Genomic DNA, 24,538 nt, shown 5'->3' on the forward strand with positions numbered 1-24,538 from the left:
TCATGATATTAAACTAACCACAGTGTGTGGGGAACTTGAGAGGACTACCTAAGAAATATGTGTGTGTAAGTAGAATGAGTGAACTTAGGCAATTATGTCCTAGGGTTAATAGGATAAGCAATTTGCTTGACATGTTCCCTTGCATTTTTTAGTAAAAGCTGTTTCAAAAAAACACAGAAAACCTAGAAATGTGAAGATTTTGTGAGAAAGCAAACTATTTTTTTTTTATGCCTTTGAAGAGTAAGACTTTCATGTAATAAAAGTGTACATAAGAGCTTAAGTACAGGTTAAAATGCCTAAAATTGATGGGAAAGAACCAAGTGGATGAGAATTTCAGGATCAAAAAATAATCATGTTAAATTTGAAATTTTACTTACTTGGATAAAGAATAACTAACTAAAAAGCAAAAATATTAAATTTACCTCCTCCCAAATAACAAGTGATGATTGGGGAAACTGTAAGACAGTATTTTGATACAAATTGCTCATTTTATAACTTTTAAAAAATGGATTCCCCCAAGTTTTTTCTTTTATATCTTCTTACATTTGAATTAAACTAAATTAAATTCTAGGAATAATTTATAGTGATTATTTGGAATTATTAATTTTTAAATAAGGAAAAATCATTTTCTGTTATTTTTTAAAAAGATTTTAAAAATTATTTTACATGTGTAACCTAAGTGAAATTTTCTGAAAAATCTTAGAAACTATTTAAAATTGTTTTCTTCATTCTTCATCAAAAAGCTTAAAACTGTTTGCTAAGTTAATAAAATAAATTTTAAAATCTTAATCTAAAAGCAGTATACTTTGTGGACTTTTTTAGGGCAAATTAAAATAATTTCTTTCAGATTTAACATGTAAAAAGCTTTTCACAAGGTAAAGATTAAAACATTCACCAATAAGATTCTTAATTTCTGGGATGTTTTAGATACATCCTGACAATAAAATAAATTTTCCTTCCCATTTACTAATTAGCAATTGGTTTTTTTGAAAGGGAATCTAGACCTATTAAGCCGTTATATTGGAGAGGAGAAATTTATTTTAATATTAGAACATATTTTGAGGATAGAGGTGGCATTGTTTTTTAAAGGGAGACTGAATCCTCTACAGATTGTGAATGATTTGCCATTGAGTCTTGAACTCTTCTTTGAGAGTCAGACACTCATTTTAGACTCTCAATTATTAAATATTAGAATTATTATCTCAAACCAATGTTGGAATTGAACATGTGCATTTTGATTATTTATGATATTTTATCTTTCCATTTCTGAGTATGGGAATATTCTCAGGTTAAATACTACAACTGACGGGCTGCCATTTGACTTTTTTAAAAATTGTGTCTTTTTAATCAATAGTTAATCATTGGAGCCTTTACTTTTGAGATCTACTTTCTTAAACAAGAAATCAATTAGAGAATGAGGAACTTATTCCCTTTGGCTAAAAGGCAAAATTTGAAAATGTTTTGATCAATTTGGTTCACTTGAAGATACATTTGTAAAAAGTTGATTCAGTTGTTCTTGATTGGGAGAATTTTAAGAACCTGAAAGCTTAAGGTAGTTAAATTGTGCAGCTTCAAAATAGCATCATTTGAATTTTAGTCTGCTAGATTTTCTCAATAATTTTATTTTATTTCCTTGTATTGTCTTAATGCTGGAATTGAATAGAGCCCACATCAATTTTCATCAAACCGTATAAGGCTATAATAGCTTTTATTTTTATCAACTTTAGGCAATGAGATGAAAATATTCTTTAAGTGTACATCCCCTTTCTTAATCTATTTTTTGCACTTTCTAAATGTAATTTCTCTATTCCATTCTAAAGAAGAGGAATTAATTTCTTTAAAACTAAATTTGTTCTAAACTTACCGTTTATAGGAGAGCTGTCACTTTACATATTTAGATAAGATCTATTATAACCTTAAAAATAAATATTAATATGACTAGCATATCAGATCATAAACTACATCTCCAACATGAATTTGCTTTCCTTGTACTTCTAAATTTATTTTCTAAAGAAATCTGAGAAAATGTTTTTCATGTGTTTTTCTAATTTGTTATTGTCTGAGGTAATTTAATTGAGCAAAATTTCAATTTCAGTTATGTTTCTCTTCTAATACTAATAGTATTTTATTTGAAAATCATTATTCAGATGCATAGAGTTTTAGCATTAAAATAGAATTAGGCATACAATAAAATGATAGATTAATTAGACTGAGAGAGGTGGAAGCAGCCCCAGTAGTTCTTACCTGGAGGAGTTTAAAATGTTTCAGAGAAGGAAAGTGCCTGGGAGTGTAGAGCATACCTCTGACAGCAGTTGGTGGTATTTTATGCTTTTCTTTTCTCCTTCATAAAACTTGAGCATCCTCAGTGCTGCTGGCATGCAAACAAATAACTGACTTAACCATGCCCTCTGTAAAGTACCTACATCAGGTTTAGCTTTTTAATGTAATTTGCTTTAGTATTTTTAAGACAAAAATTATAAGACATACTTAACAATAACTTGGCATTTAGTCACATTTTGAAAGATATTACATGTAAACTATATTATCATAATTATTTGCCCAAATCAAAAGGAAAGGAAAGTAGCATGTAATAGTTTTAATTAGGCATAGAATGGAAGTTTTAAACATTTAACTGGGTAACTTGATGTACTGCTGAAATGTAGAGAATTTTAGTTGAATGTTTTCTTTGTCCCTGAATCTATCTTTGTATGCCTAGAAATCTGTAAATGAAGTGAATATATATAGAAGTCTGGCAGTTTATAGAAGTTCCTAAACATCTTTCCTTTGACATAGGCAAAATTACTTCAAAAAATAATACACTCAATTATTATAGTTATTTTTCAAAGAAAAATGGTGGTGAATGGGTTAGTACTGTTATCTACATTAATTGAATATCCATTGTATTTGAAAATTTTAATCATTGAGCATTTAATACTCTTACAGATATTTTAGTTTGTTTAAAGTAGTTTTACAGATGTTTTCCTTAAAACCTGTTTTTTTAGACATTATAACTTAATTAAAATAGATATAAAACTTTAACTACTTTTATTTATTAAGAGCATTCCTGTTCCCAAAATCATGTTATTTTTTTAAAAATTCCTATCTTGAAGCACTTTTAATTATAGCTCAGGTTATATTTTAAAATATATACTGTATATCCAATTGCTCTACTTAAACATTGGATCTGATGTAGTGCTTAAATTTAATCATGCTCAGTTCACATTTTATCAGTCAGTGCAGGAAGAGAGAAAGCAATTGGTTTTGAGAGAAATACAATTGATCACATTTCAGAGGCTGACTCATAAGAGCTTTTCTAAAATGCATGATACTTCTGCCAGAATTAAAAGGAATTTCTTAATTAAAACCAAAATACCCGTGTGTCTAAGAAGTGTTTTCATAATTAGATTTCAGGCACACTTGTATGCCTGCATTGGCCATTCCAAGTATTCTGTTTGCACGCATTCTGTTCTCAGTGCTGCCACCCTGTGTATGGCAGTGCCTGAGTACCAAATGCACTAATTTCTCTGTTTTTTATCAGGCGATTATGTTCAAACCCCTTCTGGAAAATAAGCATGCATATTATAATAAATTTAAAATATATTTTGGTAAAACTCTGCTTCTGTGGCTAATGCAGTACTAAATCTAGATTTTTTTTTTTAAGTTACACAGTTCAGAAATATGGTATTCAACAGCCCCAAATGAAATTTGGGACTTTTAAAAGATGAAATACCTTAATCTGTTTCATCTGTCCCTTCGCTAAAATAAGGTGGGATTGGACTAGTATTTTAAATATAGCTTGTCATTGATCAAATAAGAAAGTGGAGGCTTAGGTCCTTTAAAGATATGAGGGATATTATAGGATTATTTTAGTCAAGTTTTCATGAAAAGTTCTCTCTATAAAAGCAAAACCAAAAATAAGCACAAAAACAAGACTGTTTCTATTTAAAAGAAAAAGAAACTTAACTTGATTGGTTAAATTATTCCTCGAATCATTAGACAACATGATTTCCAAATGACGTCACCCCAAATATTTTGAGTATTAATGCTAAGTGTTAGCTATAAAATACTTTGGCTTGAAAACACTCTTTGCTTTTTACCTATATTATCTTATTGAATTTTTACAGCAGTCTTGTGAGATAGGAAGTGGAGGCATAATGTGTATGCAAGGAGTAATGATTTCAGAAACTGTAATTCTTTCACTTTTTGTAAGTTCTTAAAATGCACATGCCACAGAAACTAGTTAATATATATTAATTTGCTAGTGTAAACCTAAATTTTATCTATATTGTAGTCAACATATTTATTTTTAAAATCAATTTGTTATAAAATTTTCAGTCATAAAGTTGACATTGAGTAACTCAAATTGGAAAGTGCTGCATGATTACTTACTTTTCAGCCATACATAGGAATTGGGAGAAATTTTATAAATATACTAAGTTAAAGGAGATATTTTTAAAATATATTTTTATTTATTTCCGAGTGGATAGGAGAGGGAGGGAGAGAGGGAGGGGGGGGAAAGAAGGGGGTGAGAGAGAGAGAGAGAGAGGGAGGAAGAAAGAGAAACATCAATGATGAGAGAGAACCATTGATCGTGCTCCTCCTACACATCTCCCCCTGGGGATCAAGCCTGCAGCCTGGGCATGTGCCCTGACAAAGAATCAAACCATGATCTCCTGGTTCATAGGTTGACAGTCAATCACCAAGCCATACCAGCCAGGCAAAGGAGATTTTTTTAAAGATAACCACCCTAACATTTGTTTTACAGATTTAATTATTTTAAATAGGTCTGATTTTATCATTTCTTGCTTTCAAACAAATTTATATCAAAAAGTATATGATTTCAAGGGGATAAATTGTGATGGGGGGGGAAATAATTGTTTTTTAAAAGCTGTTTAATTTCAGGATAATAAGCATCTCTTTTTGAATTTTTGCATGGTTAGTTGAATAAACTATAATTCTGTATTGTGATAGTCAAAAATATTGTTTGTTTCATTTTGGAGGCTTTCAAGATAGAAATATCACTGATGATTTTACCACCTAGGAGAATTGAAAAAATTTAATACAGTATATGATATCATCCCAGTTACTACAGAATTCCAAGTAATGTTTGAAATCTCTTATTTTGTTATTCATGTACGTACCTCCATAGGTTTAAGGGATTTAGAGACACCCCACATTTGACTGTGGCCATCCCTTTGACTTGGTGCAATTTCCCTGCAATGCTTCTTCTCCCATTCCTGTCCACTTCTAAATTTTCTCTAAGTCCCATCTCTAACCATCTTTCTGAAGTTTATTCTTACTCCAAGTTGTAACCAGAAATGGAGAATTTTCTGTGCCACTTAGAGTACTTATATTTGCTTTCTACTTTTTCCTCTCCCCTTTTGGATGATGGGTGGATATACGAAAGAAATCACAAAATCGTGTGTTTTACAATGCCAAGCGAATATTCCAGACAATAAAAACTATAAGTACTCAAGGGAAGGAGAGATGGAACTTGAGGTGGACTTTTGAATAATGGGTCTTAGGAATAGGCAGAAAGATGTGAGGATAATCAGGTGAAATGAATGGTTGCAGCAGAGGCAGAAATGTGCTTATTTTTCATGGCCACTAAGAAGACCAGTCTGACTGGAGAGGATGGTTTGTTAGGGAGCAATCAAGGTAAGACTAGAAAGGTATGCTGAGATCTGATTGGGAACAACCTTGATTGGCAACCTGAGGAACTTGCCCTCTGTGCTGTAGAGGACATTGTAGCTTTTTGAGCAGTATAGGATGAGTTAGGAAAATTAAGCTGATTTAGAAATCCAGAGAATAAATTGAGCCCATGGATATGAGAGAAGAGTTACAGAAATGTTAATATAATTCAGATTTGAGTTGGTGGCTCACTGCTATGCAGATGACCATTCTCACTAGCTAGTTCAGTACCTGCATACAGCAGGTCCTTAAATGGCGTTTCATCCAGCTTCATTTTGTTGTAACTTTGATGAGTTGCCATATTGCCATAGGACCTTAAGTCTTGTTTATATCAATTAGTATATGGTAAAGTTGATTTCCTTATATGTCATTTCACTTAAAAGTCCCAGAACCTGTCACCAACATTACATGAGGACTTGCTGTACATTTACAAGGACTTCTTTGATGTTGCCACCTCAATGGACGATTGGCATCTTAAACTCTCAACATCCCTAAAATTAGCAATTCAGACTTAAGGACCATGGTTACTCAACTGCCTTTTCTACATTGTGTTGGATCTTGTGTTGTAGGTTTAGTACTTCTATTTTGGGGACCTACACAAAGTGGACACATAGGGGAAGGAGCAGTTTATACCAACAAGTGAATCTGACTCGCAAAGGAAGGTGGTCCTAGAGCAGGGAATAGGAGGGGAAAGCTAAGAACAAGGGAAGAATGACTGGTCTTCTCATGAGGCCATGCAGGGTCCTCTTCTGTAGCTGGAGAGTAAGGTGTCAGGAGTGAGCAGAATGATGGTAGATGAGGCTAGAAAAGGAGACTGGGGCCAGGATGTATTGCATCTTGACCACACTGAAAGGTTTTCATGCTGTTGAGAGAGGAACCCACTGAGATTCAAAGCAGGGTCTTCAGTGATGGAAAGCCACTATTTTAGCTGTGTCTCCATTCTCAGTCCCTTTATTCAGTCCTCTCATCACTAACCCTTCGAACTTGGTTGAGTCTCAGGGAGGTTGGTCTGGTTGGGGAGACTTGGGCCCCATGATCTTGAGAGGCATGCATCTTTCTGGTTGCTGGAGCTAACTGGGTTATTCCAGCCCACTCACCGCTCCCATCCTGGTATCACCCATCTCTTCCTCTCAACCTGCAAAGTATGCTTAAATCTTCCCCTGTCAAAAACAGAATATCATAGATGACCTTTGCTTTCATCCCACCCCCTCCTCAAGTATATTCCTTCCCATCAGTGCTAGACTCCCTGAAAGAGTCTGCATCCAGGCTCTGTTGCCTTCATCTCCTTTTCAACCCATCCTGTCCTCCATATTCTGTTTGAAGAGACCATCCATCAGTAACTCCCACATATCAAACGTGGTGGCTTCTTTTCCATTTTATTTCTACTTGGCTTTTCTGCAGTACTTGATGCATTTCTGAAAACTCCCTCTATCACTGCTCTTCCTTCCTGCTATTGCTTCCTGCACCTTGGCACTCCCCTTGATGGCACCTGTTCTCTTGCCTATCCCTAATGACCAGCATTTTGGCATTTCCCATGACTTGCAAGGTTCCCTGGTCCACCACCTCTCTTCTCTTAGTGTACACTTTTCCTGAGCACCGCTACCTCTTCTGAGGTCTCTTTGCCTTGCAGCTTTGTTCTAAAAAAGCTTCAGTCCTTACCCCCTCCTGGACTCCTACAGCTGTTTTTCTATGTATACCAACACCTCCACACCTGTGTATAGGATACCTCTCCTCCAATCTCTTATTCAGAGTGCATGTCAGGGGTCAGGTTCAGTGCCAGACACAAAGCCACATCCCACCCTCAGTGAGCAATGGAGAGAGACAGGAAGCAGAATGCTCTTGTCTCGGGTAGGTGGTTTGAAGGAAATAAATACAAGGATGATGAGTCTTGGGGGCCTTAGGAAGAAGGAGCCTTTAGAAACACTGGTCAGGGAAGACCTTTTGATAAAGTCGCCTTTGTGTGGAGGCCTAAATGATGAGAAGGAGCAAGTTATGAACAAGCTGGGCCAAGCACTTCCAAACCCAGTCAGAGGAGCAGGATGGGGCATGAAGCCAGAGAGCCGCCCTGCTGGACTGTCTTGTGTCCCATTTGAGGACAACCAGCCCAGACTGCGGTAGAACCCGTTAGCACAGCAGGGGTCACCCTTTGAAGGCTGGCTGTCACCTCAGGCCTCATTCTCTTCCAAGACTCTCCTTTCCTGTGGTTAAAGGGTGAAGTCATCCCCTCCCTCAGGTGTGTGGCACCTTGAGAGTGCGGCTCCCTGTGACTAGTGACCTTTCTGCTCATCCCTCCCTCATCCGTTCCCTCCCCTGTTCCTTTGGAGCTCTGGGTTGGGGGTGACACCTTTGTGCTTGCACAGACATCTCCAGTCATGGCTCTGGGGCACTGTTTCCATCCTGTGCATGTTCATCTTTCTTACTGGGCTGAGCCCTGGTCTTCTCCCTTCTTTCTCTCTCTGGAACCAGGCCCACATATATCTGGGGAGGAGTGCTCGGTTCTCAGGGGCAGACTGGAGGGTCGCCTGTGGTAGAGAGAAGCTGGCAGAAGCCTGAAGCAGCACTTAGGGGCTGTGTGATTAGTCATCCAGGAGGGTGTCCCAGTAGAGGCATGACAGGCAGCACTGAGCTCCATATCCAGGTCAACAGGAAGAAACTTGGAATGGGCCCTCAGGAGCTGCAGCCAGTCTCCTTGTAACTGTGAAGTTCAAGACCACAAGGTTGGGAGGTAGGGAGGTGGCTTCTCTCATCCTGTGCCCCACCACCACCACCACCTACTCCATCTCCTCCTCCCTGCATGGCCTGAGCCCTTTCCATCATGTGTAGACAGATCCTCCTCAGCATCACCAGGCAGTTCAACCCTCACCCACAGCAAGCCTTTCAGGCTGCTGTGGAGATAGTACACATTCCCCAAGGAAAGGCAGACACAGATGGATGTGTGTATAAGGGGACAGGATGTACACACACCAGAGCACCCAGGGCCAAGGGAGATCCAGAATTGCAGAGAGAAACACAGGCACACATACCTAAACACAGAGAGCCTGGGAGACATGTATGTCAGGAGACTGTATGTATGTGTGTATGTATGTGTAAATGAGTGTTTCTATTTCTGGAGAGAGAGAGCAGGAGAAAGACATACAGAGGGAAGAGAGAGAAAAGCACACCCAGCTCATACTCAGAGAGGAAAAAGAAAGACACACAGACAACTCTGCTTATCTTTCCTCTGCCTGGGGGAAGACACAGGTGGATTGGGGGCTGGGGAGGGGGGTGATGTACATCTGGAAGGTGGAAGAAGGTGAGAGGTGGGGGAGAGAGACAGACTCCAGGTTGAGGAGGGAAAAGCACACACACACCCAGAAGGTAGAGGGAGAATCACACTCCAGAGCACTGGGGGTTAGGGAGAGAGATACATTGACGCCAGGCACACTAGGATGGGGAGAGAGAGGCACACTCATCCCCAAAAGGAGCTAGTCACATACACAGACAGGTAGAGTGTGGGAGAGACAGCCCCCCCAGAGTAGAGGGAGACACCACGTACACATCCTTAGCAGGAGAGGGACAGGAAGAGAAGGACTTACACACACCTGGAGGGGAGAAAGACACACACACAGTGGTGATCAGACACACGGACACCTAGGGATTTGCAAACACAAGTACCCAGAGAGGGGGGCGGGGGGGGAGCATGCTCACACATCAGGAGAGGGGAGAGAGATGGACACATCCCCAACTGGAAAAGCAAGACAACAGAAATTCAGAAACAAGTTGGTATAGGACATAGGTGAATGCACACACATAGCCAGACGGGAGGGGTGAGAGAGACACCTGCAGAGGAAGGTGCACAAGCATCTGTACACATCAAGAGGGGAAAGAGAGTCAGACTTGGGAGTGGAGGGGGTGGGGAGGAGGTGACGGCAGGAGACCCTTGAAGAGGAGAGAGACTTGGGCCAAGCGAAAGCCAGGACACAGGGCAGTGAGGGAGACGCACTCACCCGCACCCTTGGTGTTTGCACACCAGGAAAGGGTGGGGAAATATTCGCAGTGCTTCTCAGTCCCATGAGTGGTGTGTCCTATCCTGATGCCTCCACTGGATTTTCACAGAGAATCTTTCATGAAGATTAGGGCCTGACCACTCTTCAGTGGGTGCTGTTTTCTCTCCTACCAGAGCAGCATGGGGGCTGGCTCCCTCCCGCTTGCACTGCCTCTGGTGCCCCCACAAGAAGCCAGGCTCTCTGAGCTTCAGGCCTCCTTACTCCCTTGGAGTTGGTCCAGGGGACCTGCACACACTTTTCCCAGCTGCTGGGAACTAACTTCCTTACAGACACCTTCAGCCATCCCCGGACCCTGAATCTGGTGCCTGCTTCATGGCTCCACTACTGCCTTATGCCAACCCCTCTGGCCACCTGTTTCCTGTATGTTCTCACCCTGTGCTGCTCTCTCCCCATCACTGGCAATCCAAGGAAGCTGGTTAGCTTCTGCGGAGTTACTTCTGTCACTGACCCCAGGAATGGGAAGTTATCTGACTTCTCTGGAACAGCAGTATCACCTGACATTATGAGGGGCTTACTCCATGGCTCTTCTAATCCTCCTGACAACTAACCATCAGGTAGGTACTGTGCTTACCCCTCATTCACAGAGAAGAAAATGAGGCTCAGAGAAGTCAGGTAACTAAGTATTAAATGAAATACATGAAAAAATTTCCAGCATAGAACCTGGTTCATGTAAGTGCTCATCATAAGGTTTTTGTTTTCTAACCCTTTGCACTCCTCTGTCCCCTCTCAGGGGACATCGGAATTCTAGCATATCACTCGGATGTCCCCTCTCAGGGGACATCGGAATTCTAGCATATCACTCGTATGTCCCCTCTCAGGGGACATTGCAGTTTATTAGTGATTACGGGGAATTGAGTTAATTCAACGCCCGTTTCGCAAAGTAGCGTCGAGTAGCTGGTAGCCAATGTCCAGAATGGTTCGGAGTGCAAAGGGTTAAACAGCCCTGTCCACTCTGAAATTCTACCTAATAATGATGATGATAATAGTTCTCTTGTAGAACTATCTTAAGAGTCTAATAGTCTATTAATAGACTAATGTTACTTTATCAATATTTTATTTATAGTCTCCTCTAATATTTAATAGAATAAAAATATATAATATTTATGTTCTAATAATACTAATCTATTAATAGCTAATAGTCTAATAGATATTCTACTGTAATAGACATTAGCTAAGTTTGCCCCAAGTTCACTGAGAACAATGAGTATATCAGATATGCCCTGTCAACAGTCTGTTCCCTGACCACCAGCCTCACTTATACCTTAACCCCTTCTTTTCTTAGCTGCTAAGAAGCTCTATGCTGCTGCTCAAGGTGCATCATCTCTTTTCTGTGTCATTGAATATGAAATTGTGTTCATTCCATTGGCTCCTTTTCTGCAGCCAGTGGGGATATTCAAGATTTCTCCAGGCCAAAATGGTTCACAGCCTTCACTTGACCCTGCCACCTCCATCCAGCTGTCCTCTTTCACAGACCTTCACGTCTTTGCCTCCTCTCCTGACCCTCACCAGTTTAGGCAATCTCTCTGTCCCTCTCCCTCTCTCTCTCTCTCTCTCTCTCTCTCTCTCTCTCTCTCTCTCTCTCTCTCTCTCTCCCCCTCCCTCCCTCTCCCTCTCTCCCTCTCCCTCTCTCCCTCTCTCCCTCTCCCTCTCTCCCCTCCCTCTCTCCCTTTCTCCCTCTCCCTCTCTCCCTCTCTCCCTCTCCCTCTCCCTCTCCCTCTCCCTCTCTCCCTCTCTCTCCCTCTCTCCCTCTCCCTCTCTCCCTCTCTCCCTCTCTCCCTCTCCCTCCCTCTCCCTCTCCCTCTCCCTCTCCCTCTCCCTCTCTCCCTCTCTCTCCCTCTCTCCCTCTCTCCCTCTCCCTCTCCCTCTCCCTCTCCCTCTCCCTCTCCCTCTCCCTCTCCCTCTCATTCTCACTTACTCTCTTTCTCTCAATCACTTACTCTCTCCATCATCAAGTGCAACAAATGCTTTCTCGTGCTGCTTGGTCTGTCTGGGGCCATTGTGTACTTGAAAGCCTAAATGTTAGAAACCATTTGCCAGTATAGTTTATATAATTGTAAGACCATGACTACTAAAGATATTGTTACTGTGTTACTCTTACGCACTTTATTTTCATACCCTCAGAAGTATATCTACTTGGCTTCAGTTGAGTAGCATAGATCAGTTGGTTGGTCTGTGACTCTGTGGCAGAGTCAGGGTTTCAGAAATGATCATGTGTATTTCTTAGATCACAGAAGTTGTAAGCATTATTAATTGCATGAAAATAATTTCTGACTTTCCAGTCTTTATTAAGTACCCACACAGTATATCTCTTATAGGTTTACTGCTTCTTGAGATTTTTTAAAATCTTTTTATTATATAATATTTTGAAGATGTACAAAAATAGGAAGAATTGTAGAATGAATCTTCATATACCCATAACCAGTTTCAGCAGTTATTGCATCTGCAGCCAATCTTATTTTGTCTGTCCCTCTACCCATGCTAGCCCCTTCTCCTGAAAATTATCTCATATCATTTGTATATTTTTGGTATATTACAAAATATTCAGGCTTTTTAAAAGTATAATCATAATGCAGTTATCACACTTCAGAAGAACAATAGTTCCTTAATATCAGATATTTAGTGTCATATCTCCACAGTTGTTTCTTAATTTTTTAAAAACATTTACATGATCCAAATTCGGAAAGACCATATCTACAGTTAATTGATATATCTCTTAAAATTCTTTCTGACCTTAAAGTTACCCCTTCTTTTTCCTCACCCTTAAAGTTTTTGTGGAAGAAATTAGGTGTTGGTTTTGGTTTGGTCCTGCAGAGTTTCTCACAAGTCTGGATTTTGCTAATTGCATCCCTTTTGGATTGTTTGATGTGCTCCTGTGTCTCCTCATTTTATGTGAGATTCAACTTCTATGTTTTGCCTCCAAACATATAATAATGCCCTAGAAAGAAAAGTTGGAACCATTGAATATGTAAGAGGTAAATATTCAATTAGGTGCTATAAGCAATAACTATAACATCAATATAAATATAGTAAATATATATCTTATTTCTGGTATATTAATGTTCACATTATTTAAAAAATGATAAATACTAAGAGGTATTTCCTTCTGGCATTTTTTTTCTTTAAACCTATATAATAAATAATACTTCTATAAACAAAATTGGGGTCTCTGTTTTGTATTCTATCTTAGGAAAAGTTGACATTGTATAAAGGTTATTTCCCATGTGATTATGTGTTACTACTGCATAGTCCTCAAAACCCAGAGCACTTGGGGATGAACACCATGGTTTATTTAGCCTCCCCCAATTGTTGGCTGTGTAGTTTGTTTTCAGTCTTTAAATAATGAATAATGCAGTGATGAATGCCTTGTGCCTAAATCTTTATGTGCATCTCAGATTATTTTCTTTAAATAACATTTTAGGAGTGAAATGAGTGGACAAAATGATAAATGCTTCCTTGCTCGGCTATTGCATGGCCAGTTTGTCCTCAGGTAGCTGCCAGCAGTCCATGGGAGTGCCCATTTTCTTGCCGTCCCCACCACATAAACCATGCTACTGTCTGTGCCGTTTCATTTCTCTTATATATATTTTTCTTTCTGTGTTTTCCTTCCTAGCAGTCACCTCTTGCTGCCATCATTACATTTGCCTTTGACACGTGAGGTTGCCTGTGCCCAAACTCTCAGTAACTCAACTTGTTATCGTTTTTCCTGTGAGATTGGCACTGAGTGAGGGAGGGGTATGGTCCTCACCTCCACAATAAAGTTCATGATCTGTGTGGATTTGTAGCATCTAATTTGGCTGTTCAGAACCTGTGTTCCTCCTTTTTGTCTTTCCTCCTATGTTTTAGATCACTGACCATGTAGAATAAATGGAAGATCACTTTATATTAATGCTACATATTCACGTTAGGGTGAGAGGAAAAATTCTGAACTAATCAGAAGTTAGGAAGCAAGTAATTGAAGGGAGTAATTATATACCTGTATATTACCTAATAATTCATTTTAAAAACAATAGTGATTCAAATTGGCACCTGTTTTGATACTTTTAAGTATTGTCTAGAGGATGTCCATTGAGAAATCTAGATTGATAGGGATATTCAAAAGTCATAATCAAGATTCTCTTAAATTACAATACATAATAAAAATACCTCACATTTGCATAATGTTTTGCAACCTGTCATTGTGGCTTGGAACTGCTCCCCTCTGAATTAGAACCCTGTCATGGACCTTGCTGACCTGTTTCATGTCCTTTAACTCTGCTTACTCCCTGGCTCCTGCTGAACCTGTTCTTTCATGATTGCCACCCTCAGCTCCTCCTTTTCTCTCGGGCTGTCCATTCCCTTCTGGTTTCACTTGCTGCCTGCCACCAACAGCTTGCTCTCACTAGTGCTTACGAACATTCCACCCCAGCGACTGCCCTCTGTACCCACCTCACTGCTCCCAACCCTGGAAGAATTCTGTCCCCTGCATTTTCTTTTATTGGCTTTCCAGATGCCTGGGAATGGCCCTGGCAGGGTGATTTAGAAGAAGAGAGTATAAAGTAGGCCTGAAAGGACAGCTTGAGTCCAGGCCTATTGTAATTTGGTCCCCAGTTACTCTCCAGCTCTGCCCCGGGAATGTTCTCTCCCTTCTTCCTCTTTTCCCTCACCTCGCACCAAACTACTGAAGTTCTTAGGCATGTCAGACTGGGATTCGTAGGCTTGCCCTCGCTCATGCTATTTTTTCTACTAGAATGTTCTGTCATCCTTTGTCCACTTGGCCAAAGTCTGTTCATTCTTGAAAACTGTGCTCAGGTGTCACCTCTCCTGTGAAGCGACATTGATTACTGTCTTCTCTGTCGTCCACCTGTGCCTTGCAGGGTCTGTAGTTCAGCATCTGCCATACCCTGTCCTTCTCCGTCTCTTCTTGTGCTCTGAGTCTCATCCTCAGCCTTTCCTTCTCTACCTTGTCCTTCCTATCGAACCTAAACATGTCAAACCCCTGCCATCTGAAAAATCAAACAAACAACAGTGACAGAAAGCTCTCTCTAATTTCTCCTCCAGCTGATAATTTCTCCAAAGAGTGATGTAGTCTTAGAACCTCAGGATTCTCACATTGGCATTCCTTCTTCAACTTCATAATTTCATTCTGGAACCTCCAACCCCCGAAATAGTTCTTTACAAGATGACTGAAAACCTACAGGTTGTTAAATCAAAAGGGAGTAGTGTTTAGTCTTTATTTTGATCACTGTCTCCATGGACCAGTCTCTTCCTTTTGTTTCTATGACAGAACCTTCCTGCTTTTCCTCCTGTTCGATAGTATTCCTTCTATCCTACTATTGACCATCCTCTTCCGTCCATTCTATAGGTGGTAGAGTTCCTGCTTTTGCCCCCTCCACACTTATTCCCCAAAACACCTGTGTGTTGCAAGTCATCCCTCCCATGTCTCCGTCACGGGCCTTCTTCTCTTCTGGTCCTTACCTGGCTCTTTAAAACCTGTTCTGGTTCCCCCTTGCTTAAATCAGCTGCCATTCAAGGGCTTCACGTTATTGCCCGTGACTTACCACGAGTGCTGATCACTGTGGCATGTGCTTTATATACAAGTAACAGTTATTCTTCACAGCAACCCTGTAGGGTTTAATTATCTCACTTTTCAGCTGCGGAAACACCGGCTGAAAATAAGGTAAGTCATTTACCCAAGGCCACACAGCTAGTCCCTGTGACCCCTGTAATTACCAGGAAAGATTGTTTCCACAAGCAAAACTGCCTTTTACTCTGCTGTTCACCTTCCTAAAGCAGAGGCCCTCCCCATGGTCCTAGTCTGCTCCCAGCCTTGCCTTTCTACAGCCTCCTTTCCCACTCCTTCCCCGAAGGCTCTGTGGCTCCAGTCAGGGAAGGAATAACTGCTCCTCCTGCAGTCTGCGCACTCCGCACGCCTACCTTTTCCGGGCTGCTCCTCACCTTGAGGCTGTACTCCACATCTTACTTCTTTCCTTGGTTCAGCTGGCTCTTCTTTCCAAAATTCTCATCTCCAGAGCTTAAAAGAATCTTTTCTTTCTGTGAATTCCCATTGTTCCTAATCTATGCTTATTTTATTGCATGGTCTTCCTTCTAGTTTGTGTTATCAAAAATTGCAAATTATAGGTATCCTTTTGGGATACCTTCCCTATTAGATTACAGACTCTTTGATGGTACAACTAGTGCCTGATAAATCTTTGTGTTTTCCATGATACCTCGATAGTTTAATAATACATTTGTTAACCCGAAAGAGGTTTATTTATTTACCCAAAAGTTTATTTTTACAGCCCATTCCCAGAGCCTCTGTGCAGGTAAGGAGATTCTAAAGACGAACTTTCTAGATACGACCACAAGATGGCACAGTGACTGCAGCGTCCTGCTGTCTGTGAGGGTGGGCCAAGTCGAGAAAGAACAAGATGTTCTTGATTGCTGAATACTCCAGGGAAATACAAAAGAATTTTCAAATTTAAAGTATACAATCAATTCCTAATTATTCACCAAAGTAATCAAATAGGTTAGGCAGCTGTTTTCTTCCACGGATCCATTTGGCCAACAGAATGGAGAGTTTCCCTCTTTCTCGCTTCTGCTCCTCTGTTCATTCAACAAATATTTGAGTATCTCCTTTGTGTGTCCACTGTTCTAGATGTTAGAGACATAGAAATGGATAATAAAGGCAATATGTCTGCTCCAATGGAGCTTATTCTGCAGCCTTCACTGGGACCCAACTGAAAATATTGGATTTACACCCAAGATGGTTTTTTTCCTGTGTTTCTTACTCCTAAAGTCACTTTTCCCCCTCTCGCCTGGCATGGATTAAAGCTATAGTTTTATATTATCCAGACGGGTTTCCGTTTAAAAAGCCAAAGAGCACCAGCCATGGTTTTCTGTGGCCTTCTTTCTACCTTACTTCTCAGTTACTCCAGTCAATCAAAAATCATCTGTGTTCTCTTTCGAGTTAAAGATGTTGAGGTTCAGAAAGGCCCAAAGGCATGTCCAGGATTGCATAGGAAAATACATGGAAAAATACATACTCAGGTCTCTGTATCATTCCTTACATTCTGATGAAGAGCAATGCCAGTAAAAAAATTTAAAACAAGTAAGTCCAGTGTTGTGCGCAGGTACCTATGGATAAATTTGGCAGACACTGCATTGTTGCTAAAGGTAACTATTTGACATTGTGGACCCAATGTAAATTTGCTTAGTTAAGATTACATTTAGTATTTAGAAACATTTCTTCTGCAAGGGATAAGCAAGACTGTAAAAATAGTGCACGTATGATCATTTAAAAATCTCAAAAATCACACATTGCTTGTTTAAAAACAAAGAGAAGTTACTGTCTATTAGAGCAGCCTTTTTGTGGTAGCTGAGTATTAGCTGAGTACTAGTGTTTTTGCAGTATTGGCTCCCCCCTCCTCCCTGTGCTTTTCCTCTATACCTAATCCTTCTCCAGCCTGACTCTACAAGAAGGTATTCAGTTCCCCACCCCGCTTACCAACCAACCCTTGCTTCATTCTCAGGATTGAGGGTGGGAGGGACGAAGTGAAAGAGAGATTCATATTGCAGAATATACAGTGTGACATTTTGTTGTGGTATGTACTTGGGTAGAGTAAGTTTTTAAATTTGTAGCTGTTTTCTCTGATTTTTAGTAATCTTAGTAATATTTTCATGAATGCATTATAATCTTTTACCACTGTTAAGCCTGTACAAGCAGGGGTCAGCCTATCCCTGGATAGTTAATAATCACATATTTCCCAAATTACCATCCCATTCAACACGCGAAAATGACTTCTGGCTCCACATGGATTGGTTTTATTTTTTTGCTGTGATGTGAGATTATCTGTGAGACTGTGAGCACCATAAAAATTTCAGGTATGCCCCATTTGGTCCCAGAGATGAGAACATCGCAAGTATACTGCTTCACTAAATATTACTTTTAGTTTAAATCTCACATTACATATGACCGCAAAGTCTTCTTCACATAGAGTAGTCCCATTGTTTCTTCTTCAAAGATTGTTGGCTGTGATTCTGTATAAAAGCATATACAGGGTGGGGAGTAGAAGGAGAAAACAGAACAACTTATTTTTAAGTACACATTAGGCCATTTGGGGCAGTACTTATTTCTGAGTAGCACACTAAATATAATAGCTTTGCATTTTGAGCCTTCAGAACTATGCTAGAGATTTTCTGTACATAGCCTTGTTTATTCTTGCAGTAATGCAAGGTAAGTATGCATTCCCGTCCTGCAGAAAATGCTGATGAGAGGTCAGACTGTCCAAAGTGACACTGATAGTAAGGGCCAGTCAGGCAGGATTCAAGTTCAGTTCTGATTCCCGAAAAGCAAGTCCCTTGCCTGTTCCTCTGTTCTGCTCTCAGCTCTGTTAAGCGATGTAAAGATTTTTATTTTGAGGCCCTCTCTAAGTCAGAGTTTTAAAGGAGCAGGGTAAAGACAACTGCCAGAGCTATACTGTAAAGATTATGACACATTTTACCATGTCAGACCTACCAATTAGCATGGCACTTCTTTCTTGTTAAAGCTACCACTAATTAACATATTTAAAAGGTCTTTCTAGAGGCTGAATTAAGACACTTCAGTGGACGCTTCCTTTCGTATTTAATAAATGGAGCTTATCTCAGAACTATTTGTTATTTGCAGGTTTTAGTTCCAGTTAGAGTGTATTCCTGGAGCCTCTAAATGTAATATGATGTGCCAGCCTGTAAAGCAACAGGTGAACTGCACTGGCTTTCTCCAAGGGTGACAGCTGAGAATGTGGCTCTAAAAACTGCCCAAAGGATTTGAAAAGACATTTATCCGTAGAAGACATAAAATGGTCACTAAGAACATGGAAAAAAAAATGATCAACATTATTAGTCATTAGAGAAATTCATATCAAAATCACAATGAGATACCAGTCCACATTCACTGGGGTAGCTATACTTTTTTTTTTAAGACAGTCATTAGCAAGTGTTGACTAAGATAATGGAGAAATTGGAACCCTCACACATTAATGGTAAAAGTGTAGGTTGGTGCAGCTGTTATGGAGGACAGTTTGGCAGTTCCTCAAAAGGCTAAACAAAGTTACTATATGGCCCAGCAACTCCTCTCCTGTATATATACACACACAAGAAATAAAAACATATCAATACAAAAATTTGTGCACAAGTTGTACATAACAGCACTATTTATAATAGCTAAAATGTGGAAACAACCTAAATGTTCATCAATTGAAAAATAAAGAAAATGTGTTATAGCCAAAAAAATAAATAAAAACTGCCCAGACATCCTTTCTAATAAGGATTGAATATTACTCTTACACTAAGCTCATATTCTTCTTTCTCCCCTCTCCCAAATGGGAAGGAAAGATTTTAGTCATTTTGAGTCATTGCCCTTTTAAAGGGTTTTAGTTTATCAGTTCACAGGAAGTTGTTTTGGATTTTTTTGCAAAGTTAAGTAAATCCATATGAAGATTTGTTTCTTATCCTTATTAATTTTAAGTTTTTCTCAATATGAAAATTTTTCCTTTTATAATTTGAGTTTATAATTGATATTTAATAAACTGCACATATTTTAAGCATACATTTTTACCAAGTTTTGTCATAAGTCTATATTCCTGAAACCATAGTTAGCACAGTAAACATATTCATCATTCCCAGAAGTTTGCTCATGTATTTTGTGAATGTTCCCTCCTCTGTCCCAGATAACCACTGAGCTGCTTCTTGTCACTGTAGATTAGTTTGCATTTCCTAGAATTTTATATAAATGGAATGAATCATCCTATGAAGTAAAGAGGGAATATGCAAATTAACCATCCTGTCATCACAAAGATGGCAGCACCTAGTCCCCTCAGTCCAGGGGGGTGGCAGGCACACAGTGCCAAAGTCCCTCAGTCCTTTCACAGAAATTGTTGCCTCAAAAGTTGGTTACACTTCTTAGGAAATTCCAATATTTATAAAAGTTTGGACTAGACAATTCAAGGTTATTTCCACTACAACCTTCTATGATTTTGTGATATTACCATTCTGAATTCACATAGTACCAGCTATATTATATGTAACCAGATATTATTTAAAGGAGTGGCCATTATTATCAAAACAACTCATAAAACCACACTGTTTGTATGTCAAGGACATTCTGTGTGATTTTCCTAATGGCTGGAGTTAATGCCCCTAAACCGGCAATCAGACCATCCCCCAAGGGGTCCCAGATTGTGAGGAGTGCATGTTGGGCTGAGGGATACCCCCCAACCCCGTGCATAAATTTTGTGCACCGGGCCTCTAGTCCTATATAATAAAAGCCATAATATGTAAATCAACCCAATGACAGAACGACCAGTCACTATGATGCACACTAAACACCAAGAGGCAGATGCTCAACACAGAAGCTGCCCCCTGGTGGTCAGTGCGCTCCCATGGGGAGAGTGTCACTCAGCCAGAAGCCAGGCTCATGGCTGGCCAGCACAGCAGCTGTGGCAGGAGCCTCTCCCACCTCAACTGCAGGCGTGCGGTAACGAGTGAGGGGTCCCGAACTCTGAGAGGAATATCTGACTGCTGGCTTAGGCCCAATCAGGTTTGGGACATCCCCCAAGAGGTCCCAGACTGAGAGAGGGTGCAGGCAGGGCTGAGGGGCCCCTCCTCAATGCACGAATCTCGTGCACCAGGCCTCTAATATACGTACTCTCTCTGTTTTTTCTTGCCTGACTTTCTTTCATTCGAATTAGTATTTGTTTATTATCTGATTCTACTACAATTTATCCATTCACACATTAATGGACATTTGGCTTGTATCTAGTGTTTGACTATTGCAAATAAAGCTGCTAGGAACATTCACATACAAGTCTTTATATAAGGTTTTCATATCTCTTGAGTAAATAATAGGTGTGAAATGGCTGTGTCATATGATAGGCACATGTTTAACTTGTTAAGAAACTGCCAAACTGTTTTCTAAAGTGATTGTACCATTTTTACATTCTCATCAGTGGTATATGATTTCATTAGCTTTATATCTTCACCAGTATTTGATACCATCAGATGTCCAGTCTTAATTTTAGTCATTCTGGTGGGTAGATAGTGGTATCTTACTGTGATATTAATTTGCACTTCCCTAGTGATATGATATTAAGCATCTTTTCATGCACATATCTGCCATCCATTTATCTTAAGATGTCTATTCAAATATTTCATCCATTCTTTAGTTTTTAGTTTTTTGGGTTTTTTGCATATTAGTAGTTTTTTTTTTTCATTTTTTTATTAAGGTATTATATGTGTACATATCTTACCATTGCCCCCTCCACACACACACATTCCCATTCATTCCCTCCCTCCCCAGAGTTTTTCATCCATTGGTTTTGCTTATATGCATGCATACAAGTGTTCAGTTGATCTCTTATTTCCCCCATATCTCTCTACCCTCCCCACTGTAATTTGACAGTCTGTTTGTTGCTTTATTGTCTCTTTATCTATCTTTTTGTTCATCAGTTTATAATGTTCTTTATTATCCATAAATGAGTGAGGTCATGTGGTATTTCTCTTTCATTGACTGGCTTATTTCACTCAGCATGATGTTTTCCAATTCCATCCAGGTTGCTGCAAATGATAAGAATTCCTTATTTTTTATGGCAGCATAGTATTCCATTGTGTAGATGTACCATGGTTTTTTGATCCAATCATCTGCTGATGGGCATCTAGGCTGTTTCCAAATCCTAGCTATTGTAAATTGTGCTGCTATGAACATAGGGGTGCATATATCCTTTCTGATTGGTGTTTCTAGTTTCTTATGATATATTCCTAGGAGTGGGATTACTGGGTCAAATGGGAGTTCCATTTTCAGTTTTTTTGAGGAAACTCCATACTGTTCTCCACAGTGGTTGCACCAGTCTGCATTCCCACCAGCAGTGCACGAGGGTTCCTTTTTCTCCACAACCTGGCCAACATTTGTCGTTTGTTGATTTGTTGGTGTTAGCCATTCTGACAGATGTGAAAAGGTATCACATTGTTTTGATTTGCATCTCTTGATGATTAGTGACTTTGAGCATGTTTTCATGTGTCTCTCGGCCTTCCTTCTGTCTTCGTTTGAAAATATTCTATTTAGGTCCATTGCCCATTTTTTAATTGGATCATTTATCTTCCTTTTATTTAGTTGTATAAGCTGTCTGTAGATGTTGGAGATTAAACCTTTATCAGTGATAACATTTGCAAATATGTTCTCCCATACAGTGGGCTTTCTTGTTGTTTTGTTGATGGTTTCTTTTGCTGTAAAAAAGCTTTTTATTTTGATTTGTTTATTTTCTCTTTAGCTTCCATTGCTCTAGAGGCAGTTTCAGTGAAGAAGTTCTTTTGGCATATGTCAGAGATTGTCCATTCTTTAATTGGGTATTCTTACGGAGTTTTGGAAGTTCTTTACACTTTCTGGGTACAAGTTGTGTATCAGATAATATGCTTTGCAAAGATTTTCTTCTATTTTTTTTATTGTTTGTCTTTTCATTCTTTTAACATTTTTTAAGAGCAATTTTAAATTTTAATGAAATTCAGTTTATCAATTTGTTGTTTTATGGGTTGTGCTTTTAGTGTTGTGGCCAAGGACTTTTTGCTAACTAATATGACAAAATTTTAGTATGTTTTCTTATTAAATTTTTATAATTTTAGTTTTACATTTGTGTCTGTGATTCACTTAGTGTTAAGTTTGTATATGATGTGAAGGGGGGGTTGCTTAAGTTTTAGAAATATATTGTCAGATCAACATACATGAAGACTTAAGGCTTTGATTACATATTTCCAAAGTGTATTCTAGAGATGTTTCAACAGTGTTATTTTCCCACCAGGAATAACTAAGAAATTTAATTATTTATGGCAAGTTTTGTGTTTATAAAACCCTCCAGGATGCCCCTGAACACCCCTCTCTTGTTCTCTGAATAGCCTTCTAATCTTCCCTCCTGTCCCAAACCAAGTTCCTTGCTCCTCCTTCATTTTTAACCAGATATGACCCTTTACTTGGCACTGGCAAAGTTAAGCAGCCTGTTTTACCAAAAACTTTCCAGGATGAATATACTTCTCTCCTAGGTTTATAAAGAAATCCCTTTTCTTACTAAAAACCTTTCCCATTTTGCCTTGTCTCCCAGAATGCTTCATTTTCTTCTCTGTTTCTTTATCCTTAGCACAAAAGGGCTCACTTATCTTTCCCACCTGGCATCCTGAGTTCCCCTTTAGCCACCATCTTACCTTTATTCTTCTGTGTCAGTGAAAGGTCTTTGAAAGAAAGCATCCTCTTGCTGGAAGTTACTTCCTTGTCACTCAACTAGATGTCCTCATTTAGATGATTCTCCCTCTTTCCCCCCATTCTCTAACTCCCATCCGTCCTATCCACAATGCTCTTTCTTGCTGAAGTTTGGTGTCTTCATGCCTAAGTGTTGAATTCTTTGCACAAATTGCAGTGTAGTTCTATAACTCTTAGCAGCTTTATCTTTTTTGTGGATTTGGCCACCTTTTTCATTCTTCACCTTGAAGATCTGTCTCTGCCCCTCTTCCCTTTATTTTTTAAAATACATTTTATTGATGTTAGAGAGGAAAGGAGATTGAAGGAGAGAGAGAGAGTGCAAGAGAGAGAGACATCGAGCATCAAATCTTGACTTCCTGTTTCATAGGTCGACACTCAATCACTGAACCACACAGGCTGGGCTCCCCTCCACACTTTAAATTACCTGGTTTCTTCCAACATGGGTTAGCTAATAATTCAGTTAGAATCATTTTTTAGAGTAAGCTATACAACAGCTATCTTTGTCTTCTCCTTTGCTAGGCATATAAGTGGCCTTTCTTCTAGGAAATGCTTGTTTTGCTGGGTTTTGCCTCTGCTTTGGACTAACTACTCCAGCACCCACTTCCTGTGTCTCATTCGAACAAACACTCCTGTTTCTCCTCCTCTTCCCTTTTTTTCACTCTCCCTCCTCCCCAAGTACTTGTTCTTAGTGCTTTTGACCCATTCATTGTTTCTCTATTACTTCACTTCTCATCTTTAGTACATGAGTATACAATATCCTGGGCATTTGGGCTTCAGTGAACCTTTCTCATTTGAATTCCTACAATAGCTATACCCTGAGCTACACTTCAACCAGAAGGTCATCTTAGAATCTGTACTAACCTGCAATTTTAACTTAAAATTTTCTATGACTAACTAGCACGTCCCCCACACCCCGTCCACCACCACCCCTTTCTTTATTGAATACTAGAGACCCGGTGCACAAATTTGTGTACCAGTGGGGTCCCTCAGTCTGGCCTGTGGGATCAGGCCAAAACAAGCTCTCCCAACATCCCCCAAGGGGTCCCGGATTGCCAGGCCAAGGGACCCCACTGGTGCATGATTGGGGCCGGAGAGGGACACGAGAGGTTGGACCAGTTGGGGAGGGCTCCCGGGCGTGTCCAACCCATCTCACTCAGTCCCAATTGGCTGGACCCTAGCAGCAAGCTAACCTACTGGTCAGGGCATCTGCCCCCTTGTGGTCAGTTCACGTCATAGCAAGCAGTTGAGCAGCCTTAGCATATCATTAGCATATTACTCCTTGGTCAAACGGCCGACTGGTCAACCTGACACTTAGCATATTAGGCTTTTATTATACAGGATTCTTCAAGGCAAAAATCACCAAAAAAACCATAGTATTCTTTTCCTCTCCTGACCTCCTGTGGTACTTGTTTATACCATATAATATTGTTTTCACTATTGATTTTTCACTCTAATACTGCCTTATGGCAGCTTCTATTTTATTTAATAGTCATATTGCTTAACTTGACATTAGGTATCTATCCTACAGCCCCAACTAGCTTGT

At 39.6% G+C, this 24,538-nt stretch overlaps 1 protein-coding gene across 5 annotated transcripts in view; it reads left to right on the top strand.

The window, feature by feature from the left end:
* PLAG1 (PLAG1 zinc finger) overlaps nucleotides 1-24,538 on the top strand; it is a 44,394-nt gene that overhangs the window by 5,722 nt on the left and 14,134 nt on the right. The window lies entirely within an intron of this gene.

This window comes from Pipistrellus hanaki (assembly GCF_964339955.1).
Source record: "Pipistrellus hanaki genome assembly, chromosome: 17".
In the NCBI taxonomy this organism is placed as follows: Eukaryota; Metazoa; Chordata; class Mammalia; order Chiroptera; family Vespertilionidae; genus Pipistrellus; species Pipistrellus hanaki.